Source organism: Molothrus aeneus, chromosome Z (genome assembly GCF_037042795.1).
Source record: "Molothrus aeneus isolate 106 chromosome Z, BPBGC_Maene_1.0, whole genome shotgun sequence".
NCBI lineage: Eukaryota > Metazoa > Chordata > Aves > Passeriformes > Icteridae > Molothrus > Molothrus aeneus.
The window spans coordinates 59976183-59989258 of record NC_089680.1 but is presented as its reverse complement, the minus strand read 5'-3'; the positions used below and the strand labels follow the sequence as shown (position 1 = coordinate 59989258).

General features: G+C 37.5%; 1 protein-coding gene across 2 annotated transcripts in view; it reads left to right on the top strand.

Moving 5' to 3' along the window:
* Window positions 1–13076, top strand: part of ARB2A (ARB2 cotranscriptional regulator A) — a 263785-nt gene that overhangs the window by 153225 nt on the left and 97484 nt on the right. The window lies entirely within an intron of this gene.

The window sequence follows — 13076 nt, the reverse complement described above, 5'->3', positions numbered from 1 at the left end:
ACAATGGCCACTGGTATTATTTTAAGAACTTGAGATTTTCCTAAACCCCCCCTTTTTTTTGTTGTTGAAATTGATGCCATTTTTATTGTGTCTGAGGTCCTGGAAGAGTATGTGCAAAACACACATGATGTGTACAGGTTTGAGACTTGGGAAACAGTTCATTTTCCTGATCTGAAGATCATTTGAGAGTTGATCATTTTTCACAGGTGTTTTATTACTTTCTTAATGAATAGTCTCAAAACTAAATTTTGAAGTGAATATTCACCTTGAAGGTGAATAACTCTTTCTGTAACTTCATCTATGGGTGAAAGATGTGTGTGTTGCATGTCATGTGCCTGTTGCTCTTGAAATGTCATGAATGTTAGGAAGCAATTTCTCTTTCTTGGCTTTCCTGAGTTGTGGTTTTCAGCTGCTTTGTGTTTCAGCCCAGGTTATTCTGGTGCGACTTGTGGGTCCAAAGTAAAGCTTTGGCAGAATTTCTGTAGGTTTTGTAAAGCCACATTGTTTTGGTCACCAGATGCCCAGAGACACGTAGCAGAGGGCAGGAATAAGAAGCAACTGGAGGCTTTTCTCAGTGTTTCCTAAACAGAGTGCTGACTTGAAGGAGGCTTGGAGAGTTTTTCCATCCCATTTCAGACAATGGCTTGAGGCTTGAGGTGGCCTGGGTAACAGATGACCAAGGTGTCATTCCCATTTTCCCTGTTTTTCTTGTCACACTGGTGGATATTTCTTCACTTTTTTTCTACTTTAATATGAAGCGCACTGATGTTTCAGAGCAAAACTTGACTTCTGACCTTAGGGTTTCCAGGGTCAGGGTGCTCAGGGCCTGTGAAGTTATCACAAGCTGAGCAAAAATTTTTTATCAATTGCAGGAAGCAACCAGTAAGTAAGAAGTTAAGAAGTATCGTTGTCAGAAAGACAAGATGGTCTCAGTAAGGGTCAGCTTCTGTAGTGTGCTGTCTCTGCAGGAGATGCATGCCTGAGAGGAGGAATATAATACATATCCACTGACACACCACATATTTGTCACGCAAAACTAGACCTGAAATATATTTTTAATGCAACTCAATGTTTTTCTAAAAAATCAAAGAGGTAGTTTGATATTTGAGTACTACTAAAAGCAGCTTGATTAAATAATTCATACACTGAACGACATATAATTGAAATAAACCTTGAACTATTTCATCACAATATTCATTTGTAAGGTTTTATTTTGTTATCATCTCCTTTCTCTTAAACTTTATATCCATACAGCATTTAGTAATTGCAATGAGCTCCAAAAAGAAACAGAGCAGCTGACGGGCAATTACTGTCTTATGACAAATAAATTTTCAATCGCTTCACTTTTTTCTCTGATTCATGTGGGGGTGATGATGAGGTTGATAGAGCAGCTACACCATATAGCAACTGTACCACCTCTACACTTCCTTTGCAAGTTTTTGGGTTAACTGATTCATGAAATTGTTGGTTACAGTTGTTATGGAAACCTGTTGCACAGCTGCTCCTTCTGCATTTGCCTCTTGCAGGAGGCAGTGTGAAGCAGTGTGAAGCATATGGCTTTAATTTGGAGTGAAGGCTTCTGCCTGAGCCCTCTGAATTTTATTTTGCCTGCAGGGAAAAAGAAAACAAGCAAAAATATATTTAAAAAATGTGTTTTCAATTAATATCTTCTTAGTCAACTTTCCATGTTCAGTGCTGTAAGGTCTCTCATGATGGCTTGCAGTCATCTCAGCTACAGCTTGCTACTTCATCGTGGTGTAGGGCTCCTGATGGAAACAGGATGTTCTGGCCTTAAACAGAAAAACCCAATGAAAGCTGATATTAGGCAAAGTCTTGTTCATAGACGTTCATACCATTGTGTGGGAGGAGCTGCTGCTCTCCCAGGAAAAGGCAGAGAACAATATTCAGCCTTCCACAGGCAGTACCCATCCAGGTACTCCTTTGTCTGAAGCTGCTGAGGGAGGTAGCGTAAGAAAGGCAGTGCTACTCTGCCTTGTCCCTTGATTGGCATGCACTTTGTTGGGAAACACATAGTGAAAGAGAACAGATAGAACCATCACTTATGAAATTGTTATAAAAGGAGCATCATTTTTATTTACAAACTTTGTTGTCCAAATTTTGTTCTTCATTCCAAATTTCTTCTCACCTTGAAAATAAGGCTGAGTTTTGAAAATTCTTCATTAAACAATCAGGTAAGGCTTGGCTGCAATTTTCAAATACATGCCACTTCAAGTAAAAATTTTATTGATCTTTGCAGCTTTTTGATCTACATTTTCTCATGTCTGTGATTGCAGGATATTAAGACAAAGAGGGTGAGTCTGCAATATCATACTCAAATACACAGAAACTTTTACTGCAACATAGGCACGCATTTTCTGTACCTTCTTGTGTCATACATTACTAGGGGAATAGCTGAAAGTGATTAAAATGTGTGGAGAATAAAGTTCACCAATAAATGTACTAAGTTATATTGTTCTGTGGTTTATAGGTTGAATTACAAATGGTAAATCATAAGCCATATGTTAGAGTGTATCTTAATATTTACTAAACTAATCTTTGTGCAATTGCAGTTTGAAATAAAACATGCATGTGATAATATATGCACGTAAATTACTTTTTGAATGCACAGCACTAAAAATAATTGTTGGGTCATTGTGTTTTGCTAATTGCTTATTACTGATTTTGAAAAACTCAAGCCATGATTCATGAACACATCTCAGCTTCTTAATTCTGCTATCCCTTGCATAGTATAGTCAGGGATTTATTTTCAGAATCAGTTTGCTTTACTTGATGGTAAATTGTGAAACTTTCCCAACTCCAAGCTTTTAAGAATTTTATGAAATTTAACAGTAAGTGAGAATTTCAAGTTGATGGAGTCAATTTTATATTTAGTTTACAGAAAATAAGAAGTTTCTGGTACAACGCCTCCTTTGAGTTTTCCTGCCAAATTTTATGGGTTTACAATTATTATGCTTTAAAAATAATGTTTTTCCTTGTCATTGCCTGCTTGAAAGACCCACACACAAGAATCTTTGTGGAACACTTCTGCTGTTTGCTTCCTATATTTCTGAGACCCCTGCATTTTCAGTTATTTCCTCATAATCTTATAACTAGAGTTACAGCTTTTTTGTTTCAATTAGTTAAATGCTATCTTTTAAAAAAATACCAAATATCATGGGAATTATGAAAAAATTGTGAGAATCATTAATAGTATCTCCATCTTACATCATTCATACTGCTGTGGAAATACGAACTACACACAGGAATGTAATAATTAGGAGAAGGAAAGTAGGTTGTCTTCAGCAGATATAAACTATTCATTATAGTTCTTTTGGCTAAAATATTGGATGTATGTATTGATAATTTGCATAAAGGTGTAGGTAAAATGGGGGGAGGGTGTCCTTTTAGCAAGCTTTTTTACAATGAGAGCCCTTAAAACACACTGTTAAATTACTGTACGTACTGTAGACTTCTAATTCCATCAAATCTGCAAATTTTGGAAATTTGAAATATTCTAGGTCCATCATTTTGAGATCCTCTCTGCAATATGCTGCCACTTCATTTTGCTGTATTGTGCTGAGTATGGCAGGGACCTGGCCCTGACTGGCACTGATAGGTGCCAAAATAACGATGATAGACAGGCACCTGCTGAGCTACCATTGAGTCTCTGAGGCTGCATCATTATTATGGCACAGGCAAAATGCAATTTAAGAAACTTAATGGCTAGGCTGTGAACCTATCATTAGTTTTTCATTAATTTAATTTACTGAAGTCTCAGACTGAATGGTTTGTTATATTTGGCTTTTTTATAAATTCTTATATAAATATATCTACTTATTTTTTTAATTCTGTTTGCCTGGAAAATTGATGAGTGGGTACTGTGGACATGCAACTCTTAATTCCCCTGGCTGACATGTTAAATCGAAATATGTCTACTGATGTGTGGTAGAGATCACATAAGATCTGTGATGGCTGTAGGAAGCATGGGAAAGAGCTACAAGTAGAGAGCTGTGAAGGAAAACACCTCAGTGACCAGGATACTTATTGTGAAGACAAAAGCAAAATACCACTGTGCTTTAAAGCTCTGTGAGCATTTGTGGGGGAGGGGAAAAAGAAAAAAGGAAAAAAAGACACTTTAGATGTTGCATGTCCATTGGGAGAGCAGTGTGGGATGCTGTCTTGAAGGTTTATGGGGAATTGACTTGTATGTCCAGTCTTTGGACAAGTCATCTCACTCAACCCTTCCTGATTCACACCTTAGACACGCCTTTTCTGTGTTGGGCACTTACAATAGCATATTTTTGAAGCAGGTCTGATTTAGTACTCACATTCAGAAAAACAAGTCTGAAAGCAAAAATGATATCTTGATTCTGTTTGGTTATTTATTTCAACTATCCTTTGTTCTCCTTCTTGGAAAAGTACTTGTTCATCTGAAAAAGATCAAATGAGAAATGAGGATGGACAAGAGAAGCTAATGGAGGAACCAGTGGTTGGTCGTATAAAAAAAGATCGGACAGGAATAGGGTCTCTAGCCTTGATGCTGATTTTTTTAGTATTCCTGTTACTGATGTGGGCACACAAATTAAATATGTGCTTCTGAAATTGGATCCTGGCATTAAGTGATGGAGTATTCAGAAGTAGAATTTCTGCAGTAATAGAAAGTTATGTTCTATGCCATAACAGTTAGGCGTTGACTAGTCAGTCATCTGCATTTGTGCACAAAGAGTGATCTCATCAACAGAGAACAGCAGGGCTGGAGAAACCCTTGGACAACTGGCTTCGTTGCCAGTGGCTGTAAGTGAATGACCAGGTAATGTAACAAGAGTCAGAGATGATACTGTGATGTTTTTGCTCTTTCTGTCCCAAGAAGGTGAGTATTAATGCTGTCCAGCTTGCTGCTGTGATTTATCTGAGGTAATTTGACACATTTGGGAATATTAAGTAAATATTAAGTCAAGAAACAATGAAGGATCCTCAGACCTGCTGTGACATGGTGCCAGCATGGACAGCTCCTAGCTGTCATAAGCCATAGAGATACTACATGCTTTTAAGGCTTATCAGCCTTAAAAAGAACCATGTTAATTGCTAGTCCTCTTATGTTAACTTTGGTAGCTATGTCTAGAAAGAGAAGGTTCAGCATCTGCTTTGTATTTACTGTAGAAACTGAGCTTAAAAGCATGGCTTGTTCAGCCTGGTAAAGGAAAGCTTAGAAGGATTGGTAGCACTCAGCAAATACATCAGGAGAATAAACAGCAGGGAGGGAGAGCCTTATAAGCCAAAGAACAATGTCAGCACAGGAACAAATGGATTAAAACTAGTCATGAATAAATTTAGGGTGGAGTTAGGTCTCTCACCATTGGATTAGGAAGTCCTGCTTGGGAAAAGGACTGAGGCAAAGCTGCTGCCAGTCATGACCCATACATGGCAAGAGTTATGTGAGTAATTTGCTGAGACTCTTGGTGGTCCTTGGTGTGACCCAGGAGTCTGTGTTCCTGTGAAAGACATATGCAGGTGCATATCTTCAGCCATGAATAATTTGACCACTTTTTGGATTAATTTGTCTGGACTTGATGCTACTCTGACTCGAGGCTCACTCCACTGGAATAGCTGAGTTTTAACCAAAACCAGGTCAAACCTCTAATACCAGTGTTGGCAAACAACTTTTTCCCTTCCTCTTTAGTTAGAATTCATAGAATCGAAGTATATGCTGAAATGGAAGGGACACATCAGGATCATCAAGTCCAACTCCTGGCATAGGATGCCCCAAGAATCACAACATGTCCCTGAGAGTGTTATCCTTACGCTTCTTGAACTCTCTCAGGCTTGGTGCTGTGACCACTTCCCTGGGAGCCTATTCCATTGCCCAACCACTCTCTATGCAAAGAACCTTCTCCTGATATCCAAACCAAATCTCCCTTGACTCAGCTTTCTGCCATTTGCTCAGATCCTGTCACTGGTCATAAAAGTGAAGAGGTTCCTCCTCATCCCCTCCTGAGGATGTTGAAGACCACAATGAGGTTTCCCCTGAGTCTCCTCCAGGCTGAACAGACCAAGTGACCTCAGACACTCCTCATTTGGCTTCCCCTTAAGGCCGTTTATCATCATCATTACCCTACTGTGGATGATCTCTAATAGCTTTATATCTTTCTTACATGGTGGTGCCAAAACTGCCCCCAGCACTTGAGGTGAGGCTGCCCCAGTACAGAGCAGAGCGGGACAATCCCCTTCCTCATCTGGATGGCTGAATCCTGGCTGCCAAGGCACTGCTGACTCATGTTCAGCTTGCCATTGACCAGGACACCCAGGTCCCTTTCCATAGCACTGCTCTCTGACCTCTCGTTCCCTAATCTGTACACTCAGCCCAGGTTTGTCCCATTGACCTTGAATAACAGGAATTGGGGAGCAGACTTGTTTTTGGAAAGAGTGGACTCTTTTTTTGCTAGTGCTTTTTGAAACACACAAGCTTGAGGTAGAAAGCAACAGGCGTAGCAGATCCTGTGGTGAGAATTTGCAACCATAAGGAAATTAAATGGTGGATTGAGCAAAAAAGTACTGAAATATGCATGTCACTGTTTGCTGTACTGGAAACAGCTTCTTGATCACATTTGGCTTCTCTGATATATAAAGAGTGTGTGTGTGTGTGTGTGTGTGTGTGTGTGTGTGTGTGTGTGTGTGTGTGTGTGTGTGTGTGTGTGTGTGTGTGTGTGTGTGTGTGTGTGTGTGTGTCTACACATATATGCATTTGTATGCATATATTGCCCATTCTAACAGAGAGCAGATAAACATTTTAGGCCACTCAGCCTAAATAAATAAACTGACAAGCATACACTGGCATCATTAGTTCACATGCTAGCATTTACTGTTATTATCCATTTGTGTTGTAGTAGGAAGGAATCACATAGCAATACCTTGTCCTAAAGAGCTTGCAATTTGGAAGGATGCTCTAATGGGAAGAGACAGAGGAATGATAAAGGATTGCAATACAGCTCATAGTATCATAGCTGCATGTCGTTTTAAATTTTTTGGTGGTTTACTGTAAATGCTGTGTAGGCATTCCCTTCCTCAGTTCATCTGAAGCCCTGCTAGCCTCGCTGCTGGATGATAGTAGAGGATGGCAGCAGTGAAAGGCTGAGCATTGACCACTTCCAGAACAGACACGTTTGGAATATTCATCACTCCTTGTTACTTTGCTGTAGACAATATGCTCAGCCTCATTGTGTTTTGCTTCTCTTAGACATTTGCTAATCTGGTACCTCATGGTTCATTCAGCTCAGGCCATGATCTGCAGCTAGCTGTGCATGTGTCCCTTCCCCACTTCTTTCCAAAAGGAAAAGGACAATGTTTCCTGGAATTTTATACTGAATAGTAATTGTTGGCACCACCTATCATTACTTTTTTGTCTCATTCTACCATTCATATTAATTTTCTAAATTAACACCAAAGGTGGCATGTTAATTATGAAATAAAAAAAGAACTGGATATGAGTAAAAGTTAGGGTTACTAGAAAATCCAGTTACTTGGAAATACATGTTTGTTGCCTATGGGATTTGGTGGTCAAAGGCACAGCACTTTATGCATTTCTTTGGAGAAATTTTTCTAGAGTTCGTCTCTGTAATTTTATATTTTTATAACTTCTTTGCATCATTTTAAAATCCATACATTACGCAGTGAACATTTAGGTTTCTGCATGAGGAGTTTTTTGATCTTTAGCAATTGTTCTCATATTTTCATCCTCTTGTTTTTTGTAGCTCAGCTTGTGTAACTAGCTGTTCTATTTTTTTTTTCTTATGCCTATCTGAATTCAGTTCTATTTGTCAACATTTCTTTGACAGTATGCTGAGGATTGAACTCAATATTCTAGGTGCAGTTAACATTAGTTCAGGTTGAACTTCAGTATCTTTGTTCTGCTATGCAGCATTTTGATCAATGCAACCTAAGTGGTACTAGATTTTTTTTTCTAAAGTTTCTTTGAATTTAGTACCTGCTAATGTTCATGTATCTCTCAAAGTCTTTTAGTGCTCTCAATTTTCCTTTCCCCAGTGGTACTGAATGTACTAAATGTGAATGTAGTAGATTATTTCCTCCCAACACCCCCTCCAAACAATATTATCTCACAGTCTTCCTAATTAAATCTAGCTGTGTTGTGGCCCTTGTTGTGCAGGATGGCATACTGGATTGTAATAACAATCCCTTTTGTGCTACAGGTCTGTGAATCTTGGAAGCTTATTTTGTATTTCTTTCATGCCTTACTTCTCTCGGTGGTTTGTCCCACTTTAATGTCACCTGCAAATTTAATTAATTCCAGATAATTAATGAAGATGTTAAATAAAACCATATTTGGCATCTATCCCTATATCTGGCTAGAAATTTCCTGCTGACTCAGTAAATTCCTTTGTATTATTTTCCTTTCTTGCATTGTTTCCACTGTTTTAAATTCTGCATGACAATATCACTTATCAGTCAGTTTATTTTTCATTTCAAATTCCAGCTTTGAAATGAAAAATAAAAGCCAAAGCACAAGGCCATATTCAAAGAACATGTCACTCATCCTTTTAGCTGTTTGCAGATAAACTTCATCCCTTGAGCCTCTCAAAGCTGATGGGCAACATCTCTGTGCAACTATTTCCTTAAAATGTGTAGAGCATGCTGTTGATTGTGATAGTTAATTTCAGAACCCAGGGCAACTGATTTTTTCTTGCCTGGCTATGTATTTCCTCACTGGTTGCCGTTAAACTTCCCAGAAGTTAAAAGCTCTTGAGTGTTGGCTGTATGAACCATCTCATGCACATCAGAGCTCTTCAAGACATAGGGGAAATTCATCAATGGTAACAAGAGACATGTCTTCTGTCCTGAACCTCTTAAGTATCTGACAATGCAGAGTTTTGCCTCATCACCATTCTTTTGGTGGAAACTAATTCAGTTTATCTCTTTCTTGGCTCTCTGAGGCAAACTCCTAAGGTGCTGGTATATATCCTGCCCTGCTGCGTCAATAAAAAGTCACATCTCCTGTTTTCCCTGACACACTTACTAGTTTTTCACCCTATCTATGTTGATTATCTTCCAACTTTGTGTTCTTAATCTTCTGTGAATGTGCATCTTGTTTTTTTTTAATCTAATCCACCTGTTTCTGGTTCTTACCAGAAGGTGCCTATTTTTACTGCGTTGCATCAGGACAGGAAAATGAAATATTTAGAGCATTAGTTTATATGGATGTGGTCATTGTATCTGGCTCTGCATTGACACAGTTGCAGAGTCAAATGAGTGAGTATGTTGGTTGTGGGATTCTTTTCCCACCAAGTACAGTATGAAAAAACCTGGCATTTTATGAAACTTTGTATGTTGTTATCTCTTTAGATTGGTTTGGAGAACAGCACAATACTAAAGATTTTACAAGATATGACATTGTCACAGTCTAAAGGTTTACAGTTTTTTTTACAGTTCTTTTTGAATGTATATAGGAAGACTAATAAAGAAAAAGAGTAGGAGTTTTATATTTGCTTATACAATGATAGATGTAGGAATATCACACACAGTATGCACTTACAAGTTTTGTGGTGAATTGAGATTTTTCCAGCTGAAATATTAAGCTGTTCTAAATACTGGCATTTGTTTTCTCCAAATGGAACAGAACATTTTAAAAAGGAAGTTGTCTCACTGTTGTTTCACATTCTTTCCCATTTATGTGACCTTATGCTCTTAAGATCGCACAAGTATATTATGTTCATGTTAATTTAAATGGTAATCATGCTGAAAAGTGTATGCATGGCTTTTGCGTGGAACAGTAGAGATTTTATAAAACTTTAAAACCCAGTTTAGTGGATCAATCAGAGAAACTACAAGTTAATAATATATTAGGCATTGCAAATCCAGGTGGAGTAAAAGGAGTGCAAACATACTTTAGTAAAGGGAGCTCTCAATCTGTGGTATCATAAGAAGCAGCTGTTTCAGCATATTAGTGAAGTATTTTAGTATTAATAATAGCATGACTACTAATGTTTAAATGTTAAAATAATCCTATTTAAAGGCTTTGAGTGAATATGATAAGAAATAAAAATATGAGTAGATTTTGTGCATATATTAATTGAGAAGATTGTGATTTTAGTGCTGCAGAATTGAACTGAGATTTTAATGCAATATGTCAAAGTGCAGGACTGAAATTGCCTCATAAATACCCGAAAAATAAATAGTTTAATTAGTTATTTTTCTCTTTTCCATTTCTAAGGCAAATTAAGTCTAATAAAGAATCTCAGTATCGTGCAGTATTAGGATAGAAAGGGCATGAGGTTTTCATTTTGATTAAGCTGATTATTAACGCATTTATTTGCTTGTCAGTATCTGTATTATATTTTGTCTTAGAGTGGCTTGAGACATCTGACAGGAGTAATATATCTTAAAAAAATTCAAAATAACCCTGCCATCCCCCTCTCAGTCCCTACCCCTGTGGGCACGTAACTGCCAGTGTTTTACAATGTGTTAAAGTACAGCAATTATATTATCTCATCCTTTAAAAAAAGGCATTGTTAATTTAACCCTCAGTAATCTTATTCACCTTGCCACCATTGCCGTCTACAGCCAGCACTTTTTTTTTAAACCAGCTGTTGAGATAACCTAGTTTAAAGAGTTCACGGCTGAACGTGAGGGATTCATCATTATATATTTACTGTCTGAGGCTGATATAGCTGTAAGGTTTTTCAGATGCCATTGATCTATTGCGCATGTTCCCTCCCTGGGTTGCAGGACGTGCTTCTATTTGCATAAGGCCCTGGGCAAGGTTCTTTCTTGCATTGATTGGCCTGTCCAAGGGAGCCTGATGTGCTCCTGCATTGATCACCCTGTCTTTTCTTGGAAGGCAGTGTTACAATGAGTTCATCTCAAACATTCTTGGGAAAACTCTACTGCAGATGTCACAATTTTATTCAGATGTTCTTTTGAGTATAGTCCTTTCCTTCTTTTTCCTTTTCCAGGATAACTTGCTTTGTGGGGTTTTGTTGGGTCCCCCCCCCCCCACTTAATATGAATGTGTTTCTGCAGTTATAATGAAGCATAGACCAGAATGTACTGAAAAGCTATATTACATTTATGCCAATTATTCCATGCTGTAGGGTTTTTTTCCTTTAAAATAATGCCTATAGCTTCCAGCAAAAATCAAAACTACTCTGTCTTCAAAGAGTTCACAGTTATAACAGAAGAATTAATCTAAGAATATGTGTACTGGTGTCTTAGCTTAGATAATTATTGTCAGTTGAAACTTGTATGATTGTACTAGTTTTCTTCAGTGCTAAAAAAACAGTTCTAAAATGGTACCTTCAGCGTAAAACTGTTTGGATTTTGGTTTTCTAGAGGCATACTCCAAAATGAATTGTGCTGGTAAATTGCTGGGCAGACCAATGATCAGAGAGGTCAAATACTTCCCTACAGAGTCCTTGGGTTGCGAACATGATGTGTTGGGGACTGTCTTTCCAAACCTAGGTTAAGCAGCAGAGTTCTTAAATGGTTATACTCAAAGGGTGGCTCATAGCTAATAAATAAGCTGACATATGAACTTTACCAAGCACATGATATGACTGCATATCAATGAAAAACAAGATACTATGAAAGAGTTCCTCACCTCTAGAGGACCAGAACAAAGAGCATCACAGCAATATTCCATGATTACTTTAAGAAAAAACTCCTATGGATATTTTTGTGGATTTGTAGAGTTCTCTTGGAAATAAATAAATATTTAGAGATACATAGCTGAAGTCATGTTAATGCAGTAACATAAATTGTGCGGGCTTTTTTCTTTTTTTATTACTTGAATAATAGTGCCATGTCTTTCACTGAAGCAAGAATGTTTCCTATTGCATTGTGATACTCTGGTCTAGGGAACATATTCCTTTGGTCATTTGGTAAAACAAAACTCAGATAAGTATAATTCAGGTAGAATATATGAAATTTCATCTTCATTATCATGCAAATGTGGTGAGAATGTAACATTTCCCAAGATGTCATTTGACTATTAGGATCTTTAGAAAATGGTCTCTCAAAGCCACAAAGCTAATATTCCAGAAGAAAGCTATATAATACCTAAAAATTGTCTGTCCTTATTTTATATGAATAATAAATGTAGTAGGACAAGCCATTATTAAAATCACAAAAGAATATGTTGACCTGTTGGAACAAGGATCTTTTTTGATTTTTGCATCAATGATGAATTTTGAGCTTTCCATAGCATAGAGGATGAACTTGCAAATACAGATTTCAAAAAACTGCAGGGATAAAAGAAGTAGGATCATTACTGGAAATCTGATCTATTTTGTTTCAGTACATAAATTGTATCTGTGGGTATTTATACTGATACATATTTTGTTATACATAGTGATATCCTTTGCAAGCATTGTATATTTTGTGTGTCTGCATTGTGCGTGGATTTTGCAGCTGCAACACCTTTCATTTTTCTAAGCTCCCTTTTGCTGATTTTTGAGTTAATGAAAGTAGAAGATGGGCATGGGCTAAATAAGGACTAATCTTTTTAAATGGGGAGTGGAACTTGATTTTAATTCTAAAATAAAAGAAGAGCCTGAGTGTCTCGTAGCAGCCCATTATCTGTGTTATTCAGTTGTAGGAAAACACTGTACTTGTTTATGTGTGTGAGCTGTGCAGGGCATCAAGACCTAAAAAAATTTCTGGTAGCAGAAGAACCCTTTTGCAAGCAGTTTCAGTTTTGAAAAAGAAAGACTGGGACATGACTGTTTAAATTTAAATGAAGAAAATAAATCTAATCTCTTACTTCAGGCAGAAATAGTCTCTAGGAAAAAAATGTATCCATAGCATGCATTGTGATGTTAAACAGTGGATGCCTTAGAAAAACGTGATGAAGAGATATGTAGATACTTCCAGACTTTTAGATACCCACCATGGATGTTGTAGAATGAGGTTTTTCTCAGCAGATACTTGCAGCCCCGAGTGATTACCTAGATGTGTTAAAAAAAGTGTTTAAGTGTTTGAATGAGTTTTAATAATTGCTCAATTGCTGGGCATCAGGAATGCAAGCAAGTCCTTCTACTCAGAGTAAAATAGAATAGCACAATGTAAAA